Source organism: Lithobates pipiens, unplaced genomic scaffold (assembly GCF_037356315.1).
Source record: "Lithobates pipiens isolate NorthernLeopardFrog02 unplaced genomic scaffold, aLitPip1_a1.2 Scaffold_16, whole genome shotgun sequence".
Taxonomy (NCBI): domain Eukaryota; kingdom Metazoa; phylum Chordata; class Amphibia; order Anura; family Ranidae; genus Lithobates; species Lithobates pipiens.
Genome location: NW_027507748.1, coordinates 53,029,047 through 53,056,054, shown reverse-complemented (window position 1 = coordinate 53,056,054; position 27,008 = coordinate 53,029,047). Strand labels below are relative to the sequence as shown.

General features: G+C 44.8%; 1 protein-coding gene and 1 pseudogene across 1 annotated transcript in view; both read right to left on the bottom strand.

The window, feature by feature from the left end:
- KCNJ6 (potassium inwardly rectifying channel subfamily J member 6) overlaps positions 1–27,008 on the bottom strand; it is a 340,573-nt gene that overhangs the window by 300,337 nt on the left and 13,228 nt on the right. The window lies entirely within an intron of this gene.
- On the bottom strand, positions 3,540–3,760 carry LOC143986382 (U2 spliceosomal RNA; annotated as a pseudogene).

Sequence of the window (27,008 nt, the reverse complement as noted above, 5' to 3'; positions counted from 1 at the left end):
AGAATGTTACCTAAAATAAATGAAGCTTGGTTTGACATTTATACATGTATAACTTCTTATTTACTATTTTTGTATTTTTTCGTGTTTATAGCGCAGCTCCAGCTTATTTGGCCATTCTCCCCCTGATTATTCATATATGTTAAAACCATCATGGATCCTTTACTTCTTTCTCTGAGGCTGCATTAACACCTCTGTGTTTTGAACTGCGGGCAAATTTGCCGCGATTCTGCCTGCGATTTCAAAGCGCCTAGGTGTGAATGACAAATTGCAGAACACACATTTGAAATGCCATTCATCTGAATGGCACCTAAAATAATAAATCTCGCTGCAATCCCGGTAATCTTATTGCCCAAAAAAAGTTCAGAAGCTACTTTTGGGCGACATGTTTCACACAAAGCGGGTTGCGGCAACTGCAGCGCGATTTATTGCGCGACAATCATGGCAAAAGCACTCCGCAATTTTAGGTGCCTTTCAAATGAATGGCTTCTCAAATGTGTGTTTTGCGATTTGTCATTCACAGCTCGGCGCTTTGAAATCTCTGGCAGAATCGAGGCTAATCTGCCCACGATTCAAAACGCCAAGGTGTGAATGCAGCCTGATGGTTGGAGGGTCCTTAAAGCTGAAAAAGTGGCTTTGAACCCTTACATATACCCACTGAAGTGACTAGCCTCTGGTAATACATGGAAAGGAAACAAATCTTCCTAAATAAGTTGTACCTGTTTATCTTCTCTACAGTCGATCAAAGTACAGAATTTAGACAGCATTTTTCATCTCCAGGAGGCAGTGGGTGGGGATCTGACGTCACTCACTGCACAGCATAGAGCAGGGAGCTGAGTGTAATCTGAGACTTGAGTGGAAGGAATGGACACCCCCATCTACACAGTCTAATAGGGAAACGTGTACATCTAGGGCTGTAAATCACCTGTTTTGTGCTGGAGGAATGGGGGGCAATCTCACAGGATTGTCTGGTGTTAGCAAACTTTTAGAAGTGACTCATGCAGAGAGCAAAGGAATGAGAGAAGAACCAGAAATCACACTGGGCACTTTGGACTGAGACTAGTACACACTATAGGGGGATATGCTTTAATAATTTCACTTTAATACCATGCCCCCCAGGGGATGTGTCCTTGACACCTTACGTGAAGGGAAGCGTAATTTGAACCAGAAGAGGAACAGCACTGGATTGCAAAGTGGGACAGGGTCAGTATCCCAGATGGAGCTGCTTTTCTACTCCTTGGCTGCTGCATGACACTGTTTTTTTAAATGTTTTTCTGAAGCTGCAGTTGGACAGAAATACAGACTTTTGGGTATATCATGCCAAACTACACTTAAATCTTTAATTTTACTGGGTAGAACTTGATAAGAACTCCCAGGTCCTCAGACCCTGCGCTCCTTCATGGCTCCTGATATTAGACTACACCAATGCTTTGTCTTCCACACACGGCGTTGTGCTCTTATACCACACCAGCAAATAATCTCATTGTACAAAACAACAGTGTGTTCTTTTAATTAGCTAATTTTATTATGTTGCAGCGCGGATGCCTGGGCTCCCTGTTCCCAGCTCTTCTTCGGCTGAGCGGTTTTAACATCTCCTGTGTTACAGCAAATAACGCACACAATGCAGATCTCTTCCTTACCGCCAATATTGTCCTGTAATGGCTTCAATGCGTTTCCCGGACAGAATAAATTAGGGCTACCATGTGTAACCGGAAAAACATTCATCATGCAAGACCTGAAGTGGTGCAGTATCCTATAAAAATAAATAAAATGCCCGCCTCTCAACCCATTCCTAACATGTACCTTGCGGGTATGGGATTCAATGAAATACTAATTTCACCCCACCTACCTCTATTAAATCTTTTTGACTACCCATAATTACCTCCGGGTATGACTGATAAATCTGTGTTTAGATGGTGAATTTCCCATAGTTATACGTTATCATGTTTATTCCATGTTGTCTAATCACCACCCATTTGCCCGCATCAGAGAATTGCACCAAGCCAAGCTCCTCCGCCCCAAACTCGCTCATCCATGTCTTTATGGACCTTGCTTTGTGCACTGGTCCAAACCATTTGGTGGAGGGGGAGTTATGGTGTAGGGTTGTTATTCAGGGGTTGGGCTCTTAAGGCATCATCATACCAAGACATTTTGGACAATTTCATGCTCTCAACATTGTGGAAACAGTTTGGGTTTATCGGTTTATCACATGGTAGATGTGTCGCAAGGATATTGGAAGGAGGCATCAAATCGTTTGGTGTAGGGTGGATTATGGTGTGGGGTTGTTTTTCAGGGGTTGGGCTTAGTCCCTTAGTTTCAAGGAAGGCAACACTTAAGGCTTCAGCATACAAAGACATTTTGGACAATTTCATGCTCTCAACTTTGTGGAAACAGTTTGGGGATGGCCCCTTTCCTGTTCCAACATGACTGCGCACCAGTGCACATAGCAAGGTCCATAAAGACATGGATGTGTGAGTTTAGGCTGGAGGAACTTGATTGGCCTGCACAGAATCCTGACCTCAGCCCAATAGAACACCTTTGGGATGAATTAGTGCTGAGACTGCGAGCCAGGCCTTCTTGTCCACATCAGTGCCTGACCTCACAAATGTGTTTCTGGAAGAATGGTTAAACATTCCCATAGACACACTCCTAAACCATGTGGACAGCCTTCCCAGAAGAGTTCAAGCTGGTATAGCTGCAAAGGGTGGGCCAACTCAATATTGAACCCTATGGACTAAGACTGGGATGCCATTAAATTTCATGTGTGTGTTAAGTTCCAATACTTTTGGTAATATAGTGTATGTATGAAATACACAATATAACCAATAATGTTCTCTATGATAAAGTGGATCTTTTTTTTCCCGTGGTATCATGAAACACACTTGAAAACCACCCAGTGCACAAACAAAATATGTGCACACAAGAAGTGAGAACAAAAAAAGTGCACAGTGTGTACACATGGTCCTCCTCTGAAGAGAAAGGACCCCTGCCCTGATCCCCTGGGGCGCAAGGCTCCTGACAAGCACTGGGGTACTCACTGGTCCACCTGGCCAAAACCAGGCAGACCCCTTTCTTTGGGAGGCCTGCCAAGACAGACCAACCCCACGCACTAGATGGGGCTCCCCCAAAGGGCGTACCAATGAGAGAGGGAAAGCCAAGGACCTACACCCTACTAATCAGAATGTACACAGTGAAAAATAACAAAAACAAACATAAAAAAGGGGGAAAGGGAAGTGGAAGTGGACAAGTGCATAGTGCCATAGTGCAATACCATGGCAGGCCCTTCGGCCAGGAAAAAAAATTCCTCTGGTCCTAGCCAAAAGGCCCGACCCTAGACACAGCTGCAAAAAAAGTGTGACATGGTTCAGTGGCCTTGGTGCCAGAAACCTCAAAGTAAGCATCCCTACCACAAGAATTACGGCACCCCTGGACTGCCACCCCAGGGGCACATACACTACGGGCTTCTTTCACAGCCCGGCCCTCAGCCAGACAAATTCATTCCCATCCCTACCAGAAAGGCATCAGAACTTAGACAGCTTAGGGAGAGCCTTACCTACAACTGGGGACAAGCCTGGTACACCAGGCCAAATTCAACCCTTAAGGAAAAAGGCCCTCCCACTGACATCACTACTCCTTACTTAATTATATCAGAAGGGATACTTGCTAGCACCCCCACTCTACAAGAGGCACTGACATTCTCCCTTCTGAAAACTAATAAGAACCGATACTACACTTGATCTTAGCCAAAAGGCCAACAAGCGATAATGTCTCAAAAAAAGGAGTGTATGTATAGAATAATATCTTCTGGTGCCCAGGAAACACTTCCACCTTTATCCACAACATACCACCACACATGTTCGGTGATATTACCACACTCACCAGATCCTATGCTGCCAGAAATAAGCAACAAACAGTGCATCAATAACACAAGGCTTCCCACCTATTTACACATGAATGATCATCCAGATTCTCCAATATTCCACAGGTGCCCAATGATATCAATGTCTACCAACGGAGTGGCTTCCATTATGCACGCAAGGGCTGTATGGAAGGAAAGTGGTCATTGTATGGAGCCATATAGCGTAGTAATGTATTGAAACTGTAAAATCCACATATAAAATGTACATCCAAGTGGCCAACAAGACATAAATTAAAAGCAGTGTTACAATCCATTTACTACCAGTTCCGGGCCCGAAAATGACAGCATGATGTTAGCGCATAGCCCTGCCATAATGCATTTTGTGCAATGACACATCTTCAGAGGTATGTTTATGTTTGTATTTTCATGGGGTTTCTGTATATAGATCTACTACTAGCTGCCTTCGTATAATTCTATTGCAAACTTCTTTACAATTTGAATTATTTGCACTCATTGGAAATGTGACCTCACCAACCCCCCCTTCCCAGAAGACTGGACGACTATCTGGCAAGTGACATCCAAGTGTTCTCGGAATATCCAGGCCTTGGGGAATTCCACAAGGTATTGTCTCATTTGTACCTTACCCCAGGGCGATTATGGATTAGAGTACAGTATATAATTTGATCAATTCAGTGCTGCAAATTAATGTCCATGGGAAGCTCTTCTCCACAGACCAATAAAGGACATCCTGTGTCGGAGCCGTATCCTTATCACACACATTTTTACAGCCACAAAACAGACCATTGCACATGCATAGAAGTCTCCTTCCCTCAGCTTTGATGAAGTAAAGCCTAGAGTTTAAGGAACATTTGTGAATGAAAAGTTGACTACACTGCAGTCCTGGAAGACAAGCATGACCAGTCAGCTGGACTATTTCCCCCCTTCATCCAACACGCTTCACTCTTGGTCCAACTTTAAACACCAGGGGGTGTGTTTGCCCCTTCCTCTCACCTTCAACTTTAGGTTCTTCTCATGAGTGGCCTCCGTGGTTTCTTTCTTTATTCTTCTTTTTCTCCTCCCCTTTTTTTTAATCTCTTTCTTCTTCTTTGTCTCTTTATCACAGTTTGTAACTCTTTCTATTGCCTTTTTTCCTCTTCTTCCTCCCTAGGTTTGTCCTGTCTAAGCATTGCTAATCTTTCAAATCAAGCACACCCTATTCACCTATCATTACATTTGGCAGCCACACACGACTCACCCGGCTATATACCGATTAGTGAAACTTTGTACAACACTTTATTATGTTGCTTACTGAACACATTGCACCTAGGGATGAGCCGAACACCCCCCGGTTCGGTTCACATCAGAACCTTCGAAAGGACCAACAATTTGTATGAACTTTAGAACCCTATGGGACTCGAACATTCAAAATCAAAAGTGCTAATTTTAAAGGCTAATATGCAAGATATGCAACAGACAACACCAGTAATAAGGGGTATCTTCAGGTGTATACTGTGCTGGAGGCACACAACACCTGCTTTAACTCCTGCAGATGCCTGTATAAGAGAACACCAGCAAAAAAGGGTAGACACAGGTGTATACTGTGCTGTGCTGGAGGCACACAACACCCACTAACTCCTACAGATGCCTGTATTAGAGAACACCAGCAAAAAAGGGTAGATACAAGTATATACTGTGCTGTGCTGGAGGCACACAACACCCACTAACTCCTGCAGATGCCTGTATTAGAGAACACCAGCAAAAAAGGGTAGATACAAGTGTATACTGTGCTGTGCTGGAGGCACACAACACCCACTAACTCCTGCAGATGCCTGTATTAGAGAACACCAGCAAAAAAGGGTAGATACAAGTGTATACTGTGCTGTGCTGGAGGCACACAACACCCACTAACTCCTGCAGATGCCTGCATTAGAGAACACCAGCAATAAAGAGTAGACACAGTTGTATACTGTGCTGGAGGCACACAACACCCACTAACTCCTGCAGATGGCTGTATTAGAGAACACCAGCAATAAAGGGTAGATAGAGGTGTAAACTGTGCTGTGCTGTAGGCACACATCACCCACTAACTCCTGCAGATGCCTGTATTAGAGAACACCAGCATAAAAGGTTAGATACAGGTGTATACTGTGCTGGAGGCACACAACACCCACTTTAACTCCTGCGGATGCCTGAGAAAAGAACACACTGTCCCTGCCTATCTAGCTCTTTCCCTGCACCCTGGAACACACTACACAAGGACGCCACGCTGGCGGCCTTATATAGTGTGGGACGTGTAGTAAACCCCCTGAATTTGGTGCGAATGGTCCACAAAGTTCTGAATTCACCGAACAGACAAACAGCCGATGTTAGAGTTGAACACCGAGCTCATCCCTACTTGCACCCTTGCCCTAGTGGGCCTGCTATTTTTTATACTCTCAGAAATCTGTACTCTTCAAACTGAATCGCCCCTGTGCGGGCTTGCAACCAGGCTTACAGGCTGAAACCAAGGCTTGTTTATTGCGGTATGCCCTGTATATTGTATTTGTTTCTGTAATTGCTTAATTCTGCCTGTACCTAAAAAAAAAAAAAGGCAGCAAAGCTTTAACCGCTTGCTGACTGTATAACGTACATATACAGCGGCAAGGCAGCTCTCCTGTGCCAGATCATGTACTAGGTATGTGATCCAGCACTTCTGGGTAGGAGGCGCCACAGTCTGCCGGCAACCCAGCTGTGCTGTGATTATACACTGCAGATGTCGATCAGCAGGTTCCGGCCAATGGATGACCGCCAGCTCCGTCCCATCAGTTGAGAAGTAATGGATTTCATACTTCCCTTAGTAAAAGCACATAACACAGTACACCAAAACACTGGCTAGGCACACATATAACCTTTTGGTCACCCTAGATGTTTAAAGAGGAAGTAAACCCTGATGGGTTTACTTCCTCTTTGATTTCCTGCAAAGGCAAAGCATAATGGGCTACTATGCATCGCGTGTCTATGGCGCATGCTCCGTACACAGCGGTGCCTGTCTTTCGGCAAATATCTCCTAAACCGTATAGGTTTAGGAGATATTTCTTAGACCTACAGGTAAGCCTTAATCTAGGCTTACCTGTAGGTCAAAGTGGTTTGTAAGGGTTTACAACCACTTTAACCCCTTCCAAGCTTGTCCTATTTCAGGCTACACCCCCACCCACTGCAACTCACCTTCTACCTGTAGGCTCCATCTCAACATTACAGAAATAATACCCACCCGCCCCATCATGTGATAGTTTTAGATTGATCAAGCCCAAGAAATGCCTTCTAGGAAGAAGGGAAGAAAGATGCATGGTCCCCCATACCTGGGAATACTGAGTATTTCCAAGGGCTCCAACAGACAAATGGAGTGGTATGTGGGCAAAATTGTATATAAGTGGGTGTGGGGGGCTGGTCTGAAAAGGATACCTGCCACATACAGTACTGGCATGCGATCTGGTGCAGGCAGACGCACAGCCTTTGCTATCTGCGTTTGGGGCAGGGTGGATTTGATTTAAATCAAGTCGATTGAAATCATGATTTAAATCACTTGTAAAACAGCTTGATTTAAATCATCATTTTTAAAGAACAACTGTCACCTCTGTCCCGCAGAGGCTCCTCCTCTGACCCACTGTTGACTCACCGACAGTCCCATTAACTTTAATGCTTTTTAAATGTAAAGACTTGTTCTTGTTGGTAGTTAGAATCTTTAATATTTGCAAACAAAATGAAGGTTTCCTCTTTAGAATAATAAGCCATCAGGTTAGTAAAACAGCGATATCAGAACCAATTCAATCATACAGTTTGTGGCAATGCATGTTATCTCAGCTTATAATGATATAAGCACACCTGTTAGCCCTTGTACACACGGTCGGAGATTCCGACAACCAAATCCGTCGGATTTTGTCCGTCGGATTTTGTCCGTCAAATTTTGTCCGAAACTGTTGTATACACACGGTCGGACAAAGTTGTCAGAAAATACGACGTGATGACGTTATTTCGTTGCGACGGGACTATGTTCACGCTAGTAGCCAATAGCTTTGGTGTAGGAATTTGATCTGAGCATGCGTGGCAGTTTGTCCGATCGGAATTCTCTACACATGATTGGAGTATGTCCGATCAGAGCATTTTGTCGGAAAATATTTCCGGCAAGTTGGAAAAGTTGGTTCCGACGGATATTCCGACGGAAACAGTCCGATGCAGACCACACACAGTCGGAATATCCGACAAAACCCTCCGATCGTACACATTCCGACGGAATCTTCGACCGTGTGTACAAGGGCTTAGTGTGTGAAACGCGTCTACCATTTGTACTGTCTGTAACACTTGGGATGTTCGTTATTAAATGAGAATTTTGATGGATCTTGGAATGCAGCCATTTCTTCAGTGTGGTTATCTCAGCTTGCAGAGCTTGGATTCATTGAATGAGTTTACAAAAAATTTAAATATTGCAGAATATACAACCTCATGCTACATAACTAAGCTTAATGTATCTCAAATAGAAAACTATCTTTAGATCGTTTTTTACTCCAAAAGCATTTTATTAAAATAAATTTTGTAAAAATCCCAAAAATCTATTAAAATCCAAAAAATCTGATTAAAAAAAATAAAATCAATGATTTATATGCATCCTGGTTTGGGGTTCTATTAATCACTTGCCGAGTGCCAGCCATTATACGGTGGCTGTTTGAAGAGGAATACCATTGTTTTGGCAGCAGCTAGCTGTCAATACCCCCGGTATCCTCTAATTCAGTGGGCAGGCGGCGTTCAGATAAAAAGTGGTCTCTCACTATTATCAAGGTGGGAGAGGGCCCCCCACAATGTAAAGAAGCGAACGCATACGTAAGACACGCCCGCATATGAAAACGGTGTTCAAACCACACATGTGAGGTATCGCTGTGATTGTTAGAGCAAGAGCAACAATTCTAGCACTAGACCTCCTCTGTAACTCAAAACATGCAACTTGTAGAAATTTTTAAACATCGCCAATGGAGATTTTTAAGGGTCAAAGTTTGTCGCCCTTCCACAAGCGGGCACAATTTTGAAGTGAGACATGTTGGGTATCAATTTACTCGAGGTAATATTATGTATCAGTATATATAAAAAAAAGGGCTAGCTTTACTGTTGTCTTATTTTTAATTTTAAAAAAGTGTATTTTTCCCCCTAAGACCCCACTCACACCTGAGCGTTTTGTAGCTTGAAGCCTGAAGCTACAAAACGCTAGAGGGGAAAAATTATATTATTCTCAATGGAGATGGTTCACATCTCCACTACATGTCGCCTGAAGCCGAACGCCTGAAGCTCAAACAAGTTCCGGACCCTTTTTTGTCGCTCGAATTGAGCAGATTTGGCCGTTTTTCTTTTAACATTGGTGACCTTTTGCCCTGCACAAAATCGCGGCAAATCGTGGTAAAAAACGCTGTAAAAAACGCAGCAAAAAGCGCTTGAAAACGCTATGCTCAGGTGTGAATGCAGCCTAAAATTGCGCTTGTGAGACCGCTGTGCAAATACGGTGTGAGAAAGTATTGCAACGACCACCATTTTATTCTCTAGGGTATCTGAAAAAAAGAAAATATTATTTGAGGGTTCTAAGTAATTTTCTTGCAAAAAAAAAATGATTTTAACTTGTAAACACCAAATCTCAAAACAAGGCTCTGTCCTTTACACGAACGCCCGCTGCGGATCTCAGACACATTGGGGTTGATTTACTGAAACTGGAGAGTGCAAAATCTGGTGCAGCTCTGCATAGAAACCAATCAGGTTCCAGTTTATTCAGTCAAAGCCTAACTAAACAAACTGAAGTTAGAAGCTGATTGGCTACCATGAACAGTTGCACCAGATTTTGCACTCTCCAGTATTGGTAAATCAGTCCCAATGCATTTAGAATGTGTTGCGGTAAACCCGCCGCGTTCCAGTGTGAACTGGCAGTTACTCTTTGAAATATAAGGATGGAGTATGTTTATTTGTAAATAAGGCAGTTCTATGGCTTTCAATAATTAACTGTATGAGTCACCATCTAAACACCATAAATAGACTTGATTAAAAATGTGTAAACACATTTGAATATTCAGGTGGAAAAATGAAGCTTTTTAAAACTGGAGCCTTATCGAATTTTTACTTGAAGTGCAATCTAGAGAGCCTTGTTTTATATCACATTCTATCATGCATCAAAAGAGATTGACAGGCAGGTGCAATATATTTTTCAACAGTGTATTTAAATCACATTTCCCTAATATTCTATAATTAAATATGTATCCTACTTCCCAATTTAAAGTGGAATAAGTAAAATAAGAGTTAGGAGGTCCCCGAGTTACGAACCTCCGACTTGCGAACAACTACTACTTACGAACGGCAGGCTGAGCCGGCGGGGACATCGGAAAATATCGTAAAACATATCGGAAAACGACGTTGGAAAATAGCGCTGGAAAACAGCGGAAAGCGACGTTGGAAAACAGCGGAAAACGACGTTGGAAAACATTGGAAAACAGCGGAAAACAACGGTGGAAAACAGCGGAAAACAACGTTGGAAAACAGCGGAAAACAACGTTGGAAAACAGCGGAAAACAACGTTGGAAAACAGCGGATCTGCGCATACGCATCCGAATTACGAACAAATCTGACTTAAGAACAAACAGGCAGCCCCTAACCTGTTCGTAACTTGGGGACTGCCTGTACTAGAGTGAAAGTTCATGTTGCTGCCATGATAAGTGAGCGGAGGTCTCCTTTAAATGGAGCAGATAACTTTGTTAAAATGTATGTGGGCCATAACAATGTAATCATTGTATTTGTTTTTTGTTAATCTTTTTTTATATGCCATTGAAAGAGTTTTGTTATATTCTGTATCATAAACAGTAACGCTGGTCATACATAGTAGGTTTCTGAACAAATAACTTTATAAAAAGTTGTACGAACATATGGTACAAAAATTCTCTCAATTCTCAACTCTCAAAGACTTGACAAATGTCGTTTGATATACTTCAAACCGTTGTTTGCTTTCAACATTCGATCTTTGATTAAATAGACTTTCCTGAACCAAAACCTCATTCACTGTTAGGCCCCGTTGGACTTTTTGACAACAAAACCATGGAATTTTGTTCGAAGGTTGTTGGCTCCAACTTGTCTTGCATACACACGGTCGAACAAATGTTGGCCAACAATTACGTTCGTAGTGACGTACTAAACGTACTACATGGTTTTTCAGCTCTTTTGCGCCACCAGTTGGGCTCCTTCTGCTAATTTTGTGTTAGTAGAAGTTTGGTGAGTGTTGATTCGTGTTTTTCTTTTTACGTTTTCATTTAGTGGTATTATTATTATTATTGATATCACTTGAAAAAAAAAGCCTTTGAAAATGTGTTTGCAATAACTCCATCAGTATCACCAGCAAAGCAGCTTCATTATTATCCCATTAAAGAAGAAGAGAATTGTGCGCTGCATTTCGAGATTTCATGATTTGCCACATCACAAAGGTTAATTCTCCATTACGAACGCTAGTTTACAAGACCGACCGCTTCTGCTTCTGAGCATGCGTGAACTTTTGTGCTTTGGACTTGTGTACACATGATCGGAAAGTCCGACAAAAAAATTTTGTTGGTGGAAAATTTGAGAACCTGCTAGCCAACATTTGTTGGTGGAAAGTCCGATAATAAATGTTCGATGGAGCATACATACGGTCTGACTTTTCCATCCTGCTACTTTGAATTTTCTTGCCACTGTGGTCGAAAACGAATGGTGATTTGGCCCCACTAACAATTACAAAACCTAACAATCTTCAAATGAAACATTTCAAACATACTTCTACTAATGTATGGTCAGCTGTAGTCCACCAGAATTCCAATGCTGTCCTGTGCACTCTGCGGTCTTAGCTCAAACAACATTATCAGGAAGTATATTAGGACTACTAAACACCCCCACATGTTATGAAGAAGAGGAGAATGGGGAGGGGTTCTCAGGGGTTCTGTAGCCATAAAACACTAGCCTTGTCCCCCTAGAATTGTAAGTGTTTTATTGGAAAAATTACCAGGTGGGAAAAATAGCCTGAAGAAGAAAGAAAGTTTTGATCACATCAAAGGACTGGTAAGGTAATATATACAGTGCCTTGAAAAAGTATTTATACCCCTTGACATTTTCCACATTTTGTCATGTTACAACCAAAAACATAAATGGATTTTATTGGGATTTTATGTGCACAAAGCGGCACATAATTGTGAAGTGAAAGGAAAATGATAAATGTTTTTCAATTTTTTTTACAAATAAATATTTGAAAAGTGTGGTGTGCATTTGTATTCAGCCCCCCTGAGTCAATACTTTGTAGAACCGCCTTTCACTGCAATTACAGCTGCAAGTCTTTTTGGGGATGTCTCTACCAGCTTTGCACAGCTAGAGAGTGATATGTTTGCCCATTCTTCTTGGTAAAATAGCTCAAGCTCTGTCAGATTGGACGGAGAGCATCTGTGAACAGCAATTTTCAAGTCTTGCCACAGATTCTCAATTGGATTTAGGTCTGGACTGTGACTGGGCCATTCCAACACATGAATATCCTTTGATCTAAACCAAGGATGCCCAACCTTTTGAAGAGCTAGGGCCACTTAAGCGACTTTGTAACCAGTTGCGGGTCACAATGAGCAGACGACATCTCTGCGTTCACTTTGCCTATGCAAAGCGGACACAGACACCACCCACTCTTCTCTATGGGCCCTCTGATCTGATCAAATGGAAGGGGACAGATCCACTTCTGTTTGTTTTATCAGATCCGATTGGAGGTAGGTGGGTATAAACGGAGACAAGTCTGTTTACATCTGCCGCTCCAGAGAGGTGAATGGAGGGTCCGATTGGGTCAGACACTGATGGTCTGTGGTCTACCCACACTATGGGTGCAGCGCAGTGCACCTGTGGCTTTCCTGCAGGCTATCTGTACAATGCCATAGAAATCTATTATATCATGCAGGTGTGGTGTACTTTCTGAAAGTGCACCAAACCCACAAGTAAAACCAGAAGTCTATGGCTCAGTGCAGGTGAGCCGCAGGTGCTCTGCACTACACCTGCAGATCAGTTTGAAAGCAGCTCAATAACCACTGCAGAACAGATATGTCCCTATATACACTGTGATTTTAGTAATATACTTGCTGTCCCAGGCAGAGTGTATTTGGTATCACTCCGCCTATGACAGGAGCCGGTGCTATACAGAAAGCATTGGCTTATGTAGCTCTGTTCTGCAGCTGCTTGCTTTCTCTACCACTGGCTTCATTCACAACACTGATGCTCTGGCATGGCGGGTAGGCAACCTGCAATCTGGGCTTGCCAACCCGCCATCCCAGAGCAGGAGGTCGCGGGCCATATCAGAGGGTTCCGCGGGTCACATGTGGCCCCCGGGCCACTGGTTGGGCACCCCTGATCTAAACCATTCCATTGTAGCTCTGGCTGTATGTTTAGGGTCGTTGTCCTGCTGGATGGTGAATCTCCGCCCCAGTCTCAAATCTTTTGCAGACTCTAACATGTTTTCTTCTAAGATTGCCCTGTATTTGGCTCCATCCATCTTCCCATTAACTCTGACCAACTTCCCTGTCCCTGTTGAAGAAAAGCATCCCCACAACATGATGCTGCCACCACCATATTTCACGGTGGGGATGGTATGATGTGACAGAAGACAGAAGCAGCCGGATGAAGTCTGCGGTGTTTAGAGATATACTGTCAGCCCAGATTCGGCCCAATGCAGCAAAGTTGATTTTACGGCCCTTCACAGTACAGATGGACAATGATCCAAAACACACCGCAAAAGCAACTCTGGAGCTTCTGAAGGAAAAGAAGTGGAATATTCTGCAATGGCCGAGTCAATCACCTGTTCTCAACCCAACTGAGCATGCATTTCACTTGCTGAAGGCAAAACTAAAGGCAGAAAGACCCACAAGCAAAGAACAACTGAAGACAGCTGCAGTTAGAGCCTGGCAAAGCATCAGAAAGGAGGAAACCCAGTCTTTGGCAATGTCCATGGGTTCCAGACTTCAGGCAGTCAATGGCAGTAAAGGATCCTCAGCAAAATATAAAAAATTAACCTTTTATCTATGATTATATTATATTCATTTGTCCAATTACATTTGAGCCCCTGGAAATGGGAGGACTATGTATAAAAATGGTTGCAGTTCCTCAAAATTGTACTTGATATTTATGTTCAGCCCCTTGAATTAAAGCTAAAAGGCTGCACTATAGATTAATTTGGATTGGTGAATTTTAATTTTAACTGTGTATATATATAAATATAAATATAAAAATCCCCAACACCACTCTTCTGATTCATCCAGCATTGCACGGAAGGACAGATAACTAATTAAAACACTGTAAATGGTATTCACACATTCTTCATGCCTAAACAAGCTTTTGACATTTTCCATATTTCAGATTTCCATTTGTAGATTCCAAAGTAGAATCACAATGTGAGAATTGTAGACACAGTGGTCTATCATTATCCCCAGTTTACTATAGATTGTACACACTGATATAGCCCTTCACCAAACGTCCAGTATTTATTAAGGCAGTGCAAAGATCACTAATGGTGTGTAAAGGGCAGTAAGTAATAGTAACTAATTAAATGTAATCTCACTGTAAATGTGTCATTTAAAGAAGAACTCCATTAAATTTATAATGACAGGGCTGGTTAGACTTCTAAATATATCCTATTAACAATGTTGTCTCTGTTCCTCAGCTCTGCAATATGTTGATATCCACATACAGGCTTAGAGTAAAAGCCGCCACACTGTACATTTTCTAAAAAAAGGACCACAAATCTATTTAACCAATTCAATATCGGACACTTTTACCCCCTTCCTGCCCAGGCCATTGTTCAGCTTTCAGCGCTGTCGCACTTTGAATGACAATTACGCGGTGATGCAACACTGTACCCAATCAAGATTTTTATAACTTTCTTCACATGCATAGAGCTTTCTTTTGGTGGTATTTAATCACTGCTGACTTTTTTCGTTTTTACTCCTTCACTGATGTGCGATGATGTGGCGGCATGGATGGGCACTGATAGGCTGCACTGATGGGCAATAATGAGGCAGCACTTATGGGCCCTAATTAGGTGGCACTGATGAGGAGGCACTAATATGCCAAACTGATGGGCACTGATAGGTGGCACTGATATGTGGCACTTATGAACACTAATGGGTGGCACTAGTGGGCACTGATTGGCATGGATAGATGGCACTGATGGGTGGCACTGATGGGCACTGAAAGGCAGCACTGACTGGCATTACTAATGGGCACTGATTGGTGTCACTGATGGGTACTGATTATTGGCACTGGGGAGCTTTACTGTAATAAACTGTAAAATTACTGTACTGATCGGCTCTCCTTGCCACACACTCTGTTAGTGTGAGGCAATGATAGCCGATTCCCATCACTTCCGCATTTACATGTGACCAGCTGTGATTGGACACAGAGATCAGAGATCGGGGTCGCACCGTGTCCTAGGAATGCAGTGCGGCCACGATCCCCACGCTGCCCACGCACCAGCGGGCTCGAGAGTGGCCGATGTGGGACGACGTCATGTGATGTCCACCCAAAATGTGAGCCACACCGCTCCTCCGTCATTTGATGGTGGGAGGGCGGCAAGTGGTTAAAGAAAGGGAAGGGCATAATAATTATCGGAAGCTAAATTGATAGGATGTTTCTTTTTAACTAAAGTTGCCAATAGATGGATTGAAATTTGACTGGTTCAGCAGGAACAGATCGACTTCGGTACGGCCAGCCTGTCTGGGTTTTGTTTACATGATCACTTCTAGTGGCTATAGCCGCCAGCAGTGATTATTGTGTTTTGATGGCTCCTGTTGTCAGAATACAGTAGTGCAGTCGAAGGGGTTCCCCCATCAAAACTGACTGTTTTGAAGGAAAAAGTGGGTCAGGAAAGGTCTATTTAATTCCCTGGCTTACAGGCTTAGTGCACACATACACAGGCTGGTTCCCTAGAATACCTCATGCTGCCAGATAGACCCAGTATTGGGTTCCAGTCACTAGCAAAGGAGCCTAAGCACCAAGCTCTTTCACTACCAGTTCCCTCTGTCACCTATGCCAAGTCACCACCGCTTCCCAACCGTCTGGCTGCTTATGCAGTTGACAATAGTACTGCAGTCACTGTCAAAAGAATTAAAAGCCTCCTCCGAACAGCTTCACTGCACGTTAGACATTTGTACTGCATCTTCTCAATTTTGTTTTGTCCCCTCTTGAGAAGCCTTTTCTGAGATTTGTCATTCACGGACCCCTTTAAGATTATTCTGCAGTGACTTCAGACTAGTAAAGATATAGATAGCAAAGTCCTTTACTGAATTTATTCAAATATAACAAATAAATAGTTCAACACAGATTTTTCCAAAACATTCTTCTAAGTGCCCCTTATGCCGCGTACACACGATCGGACTATCCGGCGGACTTAATCCGGCGGACAAACCGCCAGACTTTGCAGCTGAGGTCCGCCGGACTTTCCGAACGAGTGGACCTGCCCAAACACGAGCGGACTTTTCCGACGGGCTGGGTCCGGTGGACAACCATTTTTAACGTGGCTCCAGGTAGCCGGGACTAGCGATGGAAGTGAATGTCGTCGACTCCATTGGCGAGATTGACACCTCGCTAGCCCCTTCGCCTGGTATGGATTTAAAGGGGAAGCCCTATGTCGAAAAAACGGCGTGGGGGTCCCCCCAAAGTCCATAGCAGACCCTTATCCGAGCACGCAGCCCGGCCGGTCAGGAAAGGGGGTGGGGACGAGCGGGGGCCCCCCCCTCCTGAGCCGTACCAGGCCGCATGCCCTCAACATGTGGGAGTGCTTTGGGGAAGGGGGGGCCCTGCGGCCCCCCACCCCAAAGCACCTTGTCCCCATGTTGACCATTGGTTGTCGGGTCTGCGGGTGGGGGGCTTTAATAAAGGGGATTGTGACAATTTTTAGTCAAAACTTCTTTCTAAGGCCGCGTACACACGGGCGGATTGTCTGCCCAACTAAGTTCGTCAGACAATCCGACAGACAGTCCGTTCAAAATTTGAATGAACGGACTTGACCACACACGATGAGCAGACAGTCCGCTGAAAGCGTGCGTGATGACGTGTACAGCACGTACGACGGGACTAGAAAAACGACGTCCTATACACTGCAATGCAACCTTCGGCCGTGTAAATCCTTTCTGAGCATGCGCCATACTTAGTTAGTCCAACTTGCCTACACACGAGCGGACTGTCCGCTGAAACCAAGTTTGGACGGACAAAACCACGTTTGAACGGACTGTATTACGGAAATTCCGTAAGACTTTGTTCGTCAGACAGTCCGCTGAAAAAGTCCGCTGAAGCCCACACACGAGCGGATTGTCCGCTGAAACACGGTTCAGCGGACTAAGTTGGCCAGACAATCCGCCCGTGTGTACACGGCCTCAGTCCGCCGGAGTTTTGGAAAGAAAAAGTCCTTAAAGGGGATTGTGACAATTTTGAGTCAAAACTTCTTTCTAAGTCCGCCGGACACGGGCGGATTGTCAGATCGTGTGTATGCATCATGAGTGTTTCTGGTCCCCCTGCCCCATAAGTTAGTCATACCTTGAATAGGTGTGAAAGTCTTTTAGAGTTCCTAGGCCAAAACCATGAAGAGTCATACCTCTGGATCCCCGACCAAATTTCCACAAGGGATGATTAAGTGGAAAGTAAGCAGCATACTTGTTACTTGGATGGGATAACCTGGAACCAAACCTCCAGCTTACATATTAACAGTGGCTCCCCCAGGAGGCGGTTCCCTCCCTTTTTATGTGTTTTGCCCAGCAGAGGGTGGTACTTCACCAAAAAGCCCAAGAAGACCTGCTAGCAGTGTTAACGTTACCTCACAGGGATACCACCTCAGCAAGGCAACATAAACACACAGTATAAAACACATATACTGTAATACTACACAAGTTTAACCCACGTGTATTAAAGTGGAACTTTGGTCATTTTAAAAAATATATTTAAGTCAGCAGCTACAAAAACTGTAGCTGCTGACTTTTAATAAGCAGACACTCACCTGTCCACGGATCCAGTGCTGTCCTCGCTCGAACCAGTTTTTTCCCTGGTCTTCTAGTCCATGTTAACTGGGGGCAGCCGGCTGTGAGTTCTTGCGGCTTTGCAGCTGGCTACCCTTTCACATGTGCAAGCCATGCTGCACCCTGTGAGTGGTCCCACAGCTTTCTGGGAACTGTGATGTGTCCCAGAAGGCTGTGGGTGGGGGGAGATATCCCATTCGAACCGCTGAGGCAAACCAAGCGGAAGTGGGAGCGGGTACCTGTCAAAACCAGGTACCCGCTCCTCTCCAAAAAAATTTACGTCTCAAAAATTGAAGAGGAGGGGGGAGGAGTAGGAGGAGAAGCAGAACATATTCTTTTGGATGAAGTTCCGCTTTAAGTTGGAGACAATTTAAACAGTTTAACAAAACAGTCTACATCCACCTGCTTATGCCCTTAGGCCGCGTACACACGCGCGGACTGTTTGCCCAACCTTGTTCGTCAAACAGTTTCGGCAAACAGTCCGCTCAAAATTTGCATGAGCGGACTTGCCCACACACGAGCCAAACAATCCGCTCAACTTTTGAAATGAACGGACTCGCCCACGTAAGGCGGAGGCAAATCCGCCCATTTCGAGCGCGTGTACAGGTAGGCGGGGCCCGCGAAGGAGACGTCGCGGGCTCCGCCGCCTGGAATGGGCTTAAAGGGGAACCCCAACGCCGAAAAAAATCGGCGTGGGGGTTCCCCCAAAGTCCACACCAGACCCTTGTCCGAGCACGCTACCCGGCCGGCCAGGAAAGGGGGGCGAGCGAGCGCGCCCCCCTCCTGAGCCGTACCAGGCCGCGTGCCCTCAACATGGGGGGGTGCCTTGGGGAAGGGGGGGCCGCGCGGCCCCCCCACCCCAAAGCACCTTGTCCCCATGTTGATGAGGACAAGGGCCTCTTCCCGACAACCCTGGCCGTTGGTTGTCGGGGTCTGCGGGCGGGGGGCTTATCGGAATCCGGGAGCCCCCTTTAAGAAGGGGGCCCCCGGATACCGGCCCCCCACCCTATGTGAATGAGTATGGGGTACAATGTACCCCTACCCATTCACCTGTGAAATAAAGTACAAAAAAAAACACAACACAGAGAAAAAATATTTTATTGCACAGCTCCGGGGGTCTTCCGTCTTCGGGGGTTTTCTCGCCGGACTCCTCCGCTATCTGTGTGTAGCTCTTTTACTAGCGGAGGAGTCCGGCTTTCTTCCTCCCCGCCGCCGGCCTCTTCTCCCGACTTCGGGGGTCTTGTCCCCCTCTTCGGTTCTTCTGCCGGGCCACCGCGCCTTCTTGTAGCTCTTTTACAGGCGGTGGCCCGGTCTTCTGTCGCCGCTGCCTTCCGTTCTTCTGTCGCCGCCTTCGGTTCTTCTGCCGGGCCACCGCGCCTTCTTGTAGCTCTTTTACAGGCGGTGGCCCGGTCTTCTGTCGCCGCTGTCGCCGCCTTCCGTTCTTGTTCTTCTTCTTGTTCTTCTTCTTCTTCTCCAGGCGATGTTGACACGTCGCTCCCTCCGGCCGGAATGCCAGGGACACGCTCCGCTGCCACTTATATAGTGACAATGGGGCGGTGTCACATGGTATATGTCACATGGGTTGGTCACATGGTGACCCCGCCCCCTTACGATGTCATAGTCCCCATGTGACATCAACCCATGTGACCAACCCATGTGACATATACCATGTGACCCCGCCCCATTGTCACTATATAAGTGACCGCACAGCGCGGCTCTGGCATTCCGGCCGGAGGGAGCGACGTGTCAACATCGCCTGGAGAAGAAGAAGAAGAACAAGAACGGAAGGCGGCGAAAGCGACAGCGGCGACAGAAGACCGGGCCACCGCCTGTAAAAGAGCTACAAGAAGGCGCGGTGGCCCGGCAGAAGAACCGAAGGCGGCGACAGAAGAACGGAAGGCAGCGGCGACAGAAGACCGGGCCACCGCCTGTAAAAGAGCTACAAGAAGGCGCGGTGGCCCGGCAGAAGAACCGAAGAGGGGGACAAGACCCCCGAAGTCGGGAGAAGAGGCCGGCGGCGGGGAGGAAGAAAGCCGGACTCCTCCGCTAGTAAAAGAGCTACACACACATAGCGGAGGAGTCCGGCGAGAAGACCCCCGAAGACGGAAGACCCCCGGAGCTGTGCAATAAAATATTTTTTCCCCTGTGTTTTTTTTTGTACTTTATTTCACAGGTGAATGGGTAGGGGTACATTGTACCCCATACTCATTCACATAGGGTGGGGGGCCGGTATCCGGGGGCCCCCTTCTTAAAGGGGGCTCCCGGATTCCGATAAGCCCCCCGCCCGCAGACCCCGACAACCAACGGCCAGGGTTGTCGGGAAGAGGCCCTTGTCCTCATCAACATGGGGACAAGGTGCTTTGGGGTGGGGGGGCCGCGCGGCCCCCCCTTCCCCAAGGCACCCCCCCATGTTGAGGGCACGCGGCCTGGTACGGCTCAGGAGGGGGGGCGCGCTCGCTCGCCCCCCTTTCCTGGCCGGCCGGGTAGCGTGCTCGGACAAGGGTCTGGTGTGGACTTTGGGGGAACCCCCACGCCGATTTTTTTCGGCGTTGGGGTTCCCCTTTAAGCCCATTCCAGGCGGCGGAGCCCGCGACGTCTCCTTCGCGGGCCCCGCCTACCTGTACACGCGCTCGAAATGGGCGGACTTTCCGAGCGGGAACAGTCCGCTCATTTCGAAAGTACAGCGGACAGGCCCACACACGGGCGGACTGTTCGCTCAAACACAGTTTCAGCGGACAGTTTTTCGGAATTTCCGAAAGACTTTGTCCGTCCAACTGTCCGCTGAAACTGTCCGCTGAAAGCCCACACACGAGCGGACTGTCCGCCCAAACACTGTTCAGCGGACAAGGTTGGGCGAACAGTCCGCCCGTGTGTACGCGGCCTTAGAGTTTTTGCCCATGAAAGTACAGGGGATTTTCTACCAATATTTTGGCTTAGGTCTTGATAAATTCTCTATGAAATGACTAAAACGAAGATGTAGGATCATTGTAAAGATGTATGATTAATTGCATTGCAGATTTTTGGTGACAAGGATCATTAATGATGGTTCTCTGCAGCCTTACATTTATCTTCCTTTGTTGTAAACTGTCTAAATTGTATCTTTGCTAATAACTTGAAAAGCAAATCTGTATTTTAGTTAAAAAAAAAATTAAAAAAGAATTGAGTAGGAAAGATAAGCAGTGAGCTCGGTTTTTGCAGAACCTACATTTCACGGGCATCTTGGACATGTCCCCTAGCACTGCACACCCCCATATTAAATATCTGTTCCCACTGAAGTACTAGCAGGTAAGCCTGGGAATAAGTTAGGTGCAACAGGCTCAAATATGAGCAGGAGCTACTAGTCATGGTGTAATTTTAACTCCTTCAGGCAGGTGATAATGAAGTAAAGCAGTTTCTGAATTTCTCTCAGCGTTTTCACCCCTCCCTCGAGTTTGTCCATACAAGACTAAAAATCAATGGCATCATGCTGTCTGTGCTAGTATGGGCAGAGCTGTTATCACAGCTTGGACGTGCTCACCACAGCTCAAAACAGTCTAACCCACCTTCCAGAACTTGAACCCGCCTAGCCCACCCACCAATGGATGGACCTGTCCACCCTACCCACCAATGCATGGATCTGTCCACCCCACCCACCAATGCATGGATCTGTCCCACCCACCAATGCATGGATCTGTCCACCCCACTCACCAATGCATGGATCTGTCCCCCCCAATCCACCAATACATGGATCTGTCCAACCCACCCACCAATGCATGGAACTGTGCACCTAACCCGACAATGCATGGACTCATCCACTCATCCCGCTAATACATGGGTCTCTCCACCCCACCCACCAATGCATGGATCTGTCCCACCCACCAATGCATGGATCTGTCCACCACAGCCCACCAATACACGGATCTGTCCACACCCACCAATGCATGGATCTGCCCCCATCCATGCATGGATCTACCCACCCAATCCACCAATACATGGATCTGTCCACCCCACCCAACAATGCATGGATTTTTCTACCTAACCTGCCAATGCATTGACTCATCCACTCAACGTACCAATACATAAACTCGCCCACCCAACCCACCAATGCATTGAACCATCCATCCAATCCACCAATGCATGGACCTGCTGTGACAGCCCCAACCGAAACAGGGACTTTTGGAGGGGACTACAGGCTTGACTCCTACCCACTGACAATGGTCCATGGGGAGGGCAGATCATCCTCTAATGATGGATAACAATGTGATGAATGCTGAGAGCAAGACTTGGATTAATTCTCTGAATAAGGACAAAAAAGATTCCCTTCTGGAGTGGATGGAAAGATGTAATATTAGTCTTGTGCAGGTTAACAGTCAGAGGGAATATGGTGGCCCTCCTGCAGGGTGGGAGAGGCTCCTTTAAATGGGACAGAAATATTTATCAACAAAATCCCTCAAGAAATCTATGAAGATAAATGAATTCCACTTTATCAGACTGCTGGAACATTGTCTTCTGATGACTTGTCTAGTGGACAGAATACACAAGTTTGTGTCTCTCCCATTGAGTGACTCCTATGTGTGAATTCCCATTGTTAATTGGGTCAGCTATTGTTTCTGTCTGTCTGCTAGTATTTTGTCAATTTCACCTTGTTACCAACTATTGTGGGATGTTATATATTGTTAATTAGATTACTGTTTAATTAAGATCACTGTTAGTTGTTAGCTGCTAATTGGATTGGTGATTGAAATTTGCATTGTCATGCTAATATCCTCAAGAGGGGAATGCCCTCCTGTGGTGTATAAAGTATGTGTCTGAGTTTTAATAAATAGTAATGTCTTTGGTTTTACCTCAACATCTTGTCTGTGTACGATACTTGGGGTAAAAGGGCTGGTATTAGCTTTTGGTCTGCTTGGAGAGCAGAAGGCACTGTTTGGTGGAAGCACTCAAGCAGGGTGCCAAGGCATTCCCTCACACCTGCTGAGTGCTGCCCCTGTTCTCTAATGAATGGTGCAGGGAAGTATGTCCCACAACCCATCTCCTGCAATATCAAGCAGCAGAAAGAAATCATACGAAATGCAATGCAGTCTCAAAGTTGACCTTCAAGTGCCAAGAAAGAGACATGCTGGCTTTTGATCACATGATTTTAAGAGGACCTTCAGCTAATTTGAACTCTGTTCTTCACCTTTCTGGAGATCACATGACCCGGTGCCTAGGTCCATGTGATCAGCACTAGAGGGAACCTGGAGAACAGTGTTTTCTCCAGCCCATTTTGCTCTTTACAGCTATCTCAGTATGTCCCTTAACATACCTTTACATCACTATTTCAGTATGTAATGAGAGCGTTAATGAAAAGAACTCATCACTCCAGGTGTAACTGATACGCCCACTGGAGTGCACAGACACCTGAGTGCTAGCCCTGGCTCGCCTCCATGGTAAATTGTCAAAATAAAAAATGGCTGCACCTCACGTGGGCTCCAAGTAAAGTTTATTGGAATATGAAAATATCCAAAAAAGGACAGCGGAAGTAGTCAAGGTAGACGCGTTTCGCACAAGAGAAATGTGCTTAATCATTTCTGTTGTGTGAACACGTCTACCTTGACCACTGCTGGTGTCCTCTGGTGTCATTTTGGATATTTTCATATTCCAATAAACTTTTCTTGGAGCCCACGTGAGGTGTAGTCGTTTCTTATTTTGTAATGAGAGTGTTGCTGTGATTGTTCGGATTGCATAGTTCTCACCGAGGCATTAATTGTACATTATCAGCTCCGCAAGATGACCATTAGCTGGTTAATGCTGCATTATCGTTACTACAAATTCATCAATTATTTATCTTGGACAAGGACGATGCAGTAAGCTTTGATACTGCAATACATATGAAAAGCATCACTTCTGTGTAATCAAATGCAGCGCGTTGTACATACAAGCAAAGCCCCTATTGGAAGAATTCACAATCAAATGGTGAATAAAGTCATTTAAAGGTCAATGCAGGGTTGAGATGTTAGGTTCAATGACATAATGCAGGGTATTTTAAAGAAACAGGCCATAGGAAATCCAGCACAATAACGTTATATAATATTTTTCTTGCAGTACATGCAAATGCTAGACAAAACTCACACTCATCAAATGTCTGATTCTCTCAAGTTGCCAATGGCATGCAAACCTTTCCAAGGCTGAACGGCTCAAGCATGATGCCTCGGACAAGATTCTCCATCATCTCCATCATCTCCAGCATCCTTTTCAAAGCACCTGATGGAATCACATGATCACACACTTCGGACTTTAGGAAGAGCATGCTAGGCTGTTGCTATATGTTTTTTTTTATGTTGGCCATTTTGTTAGTGAATTTATAAATATTAAGGCTTATTTCCATCTATACAAATACACTATATTGTCAAAAGTTTTGAGACTCCTGCCTTTACACGCACATGAACTTAAATGACATCCCAGTCTTAATCCGTAGGGTTCAATATTGAGTTGGCCCACCCTTTGCATTTATAACAGCTTCAACTCTTCTGGGAAGGCTGTCCACAAGGTTTAGGAGTCTGCCTATGGGAATGTGTGTCCATTCTTCCAGAAGAAGCATTTGTGAGGTCAGGCACTGATGTTGGACAAGAAGGCCTGGCTCGCAGTTTTTGCTCTAAATCATCCCAAGGGTGTTCTACTGGGATGAGGTCAGGACTCTGTGCAGGCCAGTCAAGTTCCTTGCGCAGTGTTTTTTAATATATTTTATTCATTTACTTATGTTCATGATTTAAATAAAAATAAGTACTTTTATTCTTCTGATGGGGTAAATATGAAATGTCACATACAAATACTCCATCTTTACCACTTGCAGCCAGCAGATGGTGAACTCTGGGCAAGAGCACATGGATGTTTATAAATAGCTGAACATGTTCTGACCTCAACAGCACACAAGATAAGACTACACAGACTGCTGAGATGAGGTACACAAACCTTCCTTCAAGCAGGGACATAGTTATATGCAGATTAGCAATAAGCATGCATAAAGTGCTGGGCTTTCCGATCAGAAAGCCCAACATGCTCTGAAAACTAAGAATTATACAGTAACTTTCATTAGAGATTTGTAGAGTAGAGGCACTGATTATGTGATGTTATACACAGATTATCAATAGGCATGCATGAAGTGCTGGGCTTTCCTATCAGAAAGCCCAACATGTTCTGAAAACGAAAAATCTCGTAGTACGCTTTATCAGAGATTTGTACAGTAGAGAAGCCGATTATTAATAAGCATGCATGAAGTGCTGGGCTTTCCAATCAGAAAGCTCAATGTGTTCTGAAAACTAAAACTCTCATATTAACTTTTATGAGAGATTTGCATAGCAGAGGCACCGATTATATGCAGATTATCAATAACAAGTGCTGGGCTTTCCTATCAGAAAAGCCACCATGTTCTGAAAACTAAAAGTCTTGTAGTAACTTTTATCAGAGATTTGCACACTAGAGATGCCAATTATACGCAGATTATCAATAAGCATCCATGAAGTGCTGGGCTTTCCTCTCAGAAAGATCAACATGTTCTGAAAACAAAAAATCTTGCATTAACTTTAAGCAGAGATTTGTACAGTAGAAATGCAGATTATCAATAAGCATGCATGAAGTGCTGGGCTTTCCTCTCAGAAAACTCAACATGTTCTGAAAACAAAAAATCTTGCATTAACTTTAATCAGAAATTTGTATCGTACAGTTGCCAATTATATGCAGATTTTCAATAAGCATGCATGAAGTGCTGGGCTTTCCTCTCAGAAAACTCAACATGTTTTGAAAATAAAAAATCTTGCATTAACTTTAATCAGAGATTTGTACTGTAGAAATGCAGATTATCAATAAGCATGCATGAAGTGCTGGGCTTTCCTATCAGAAAACCCAACATGTTTTGAAATCTAAAAGTCTTGTAGTAACTTTTATCAGAGATTTGCACACTAGAGATGCCAATTATACGCAGATTATCAATAAGCATCCATGAAGTGCTGGGCTTTCCTATCAGAAAGCCCAACATGTTCTAAAAATTAAGAATCTCGTTTTAACTTTAATCTGAGATTTGTACAGTAGAAATGCAGATTATCCATAAGCATAAGTGCTGGGCTTTCCTCTCACAAAGCTCAATATGTTCTGAAAACAAAAAAAATCATGCATTGACTTTAATCAGAGATTTGTAGCGTAGAGATGCCAATTATACGCAGATTTTCAATAAGCATTTCCTATCAGAAAGCCCACCATGTTTTGAAAACTAAAAATCATGTAGTAACTTTCATCAGATATTTGTAGAGTAAAGGCACTGGATCTAATACTGCATGCATTTTTTCTCACTGGGGCCTTTGGCTCAAATCTTGACCAGGACACTATGGGGGAGATTTAATAAAACTGGTGTACACAGAATTTGGTGTAGTTCTGCATAGTAACCAAAAATGTAGTTTGGGTACAGTGTTGTATGACCGTGCAATTGTCATTTAAAGTGTGATAGTGCTGAAAGCTGAAAAATGACATGCGCACTTTAGAAAGGGCATGGGCGAGAGTGACGTCACGCGACTCCAGACAGTCACAGAGCCGGAGTTCGTGGCCCCAGAATGAAGAGGGGTGAAGATGGACACTCACTGCTAGTGGGGACAGCGGTGACAAATCGCCGGCTTCGGTTTCAGGTAAGTGACACATAATGGGCTACTATGCGATGCAGGGTAGCCCATTATGCTTTCTTTACCTTTGCAGGGAAATACAGAGGAAATAAAACCCATCAGGGTTTACTTTCTCTTTAAAGCCCAACACTCTGCCTGACACTACTCCTACGACACGGAGAGAATAAGTAAGTAAAGGTAAATACTGAAAAAAATCAGCTAATTCCTGAGAGGTAAAGCTGCAGTATTATTACAATTCAGGAGTGCCAGAGCAGCACTGCAGGTTGTATCATATAATTAGAGAGCTGTGTAAAGTACAGGGAACTCTCCACCATGTGGGCCAGAATTGGCAATAATACATACACAGACTGCTGGGTGACAAATAAAAAACCCTCCTTTGCTCGAGAGACCAAATTCACATTTAACATGCGAGTCTGGATCTGTCTGGAAGCAGATAAAAGCACTGCAGCCAGTTGAGGAAAAAATGTTTTG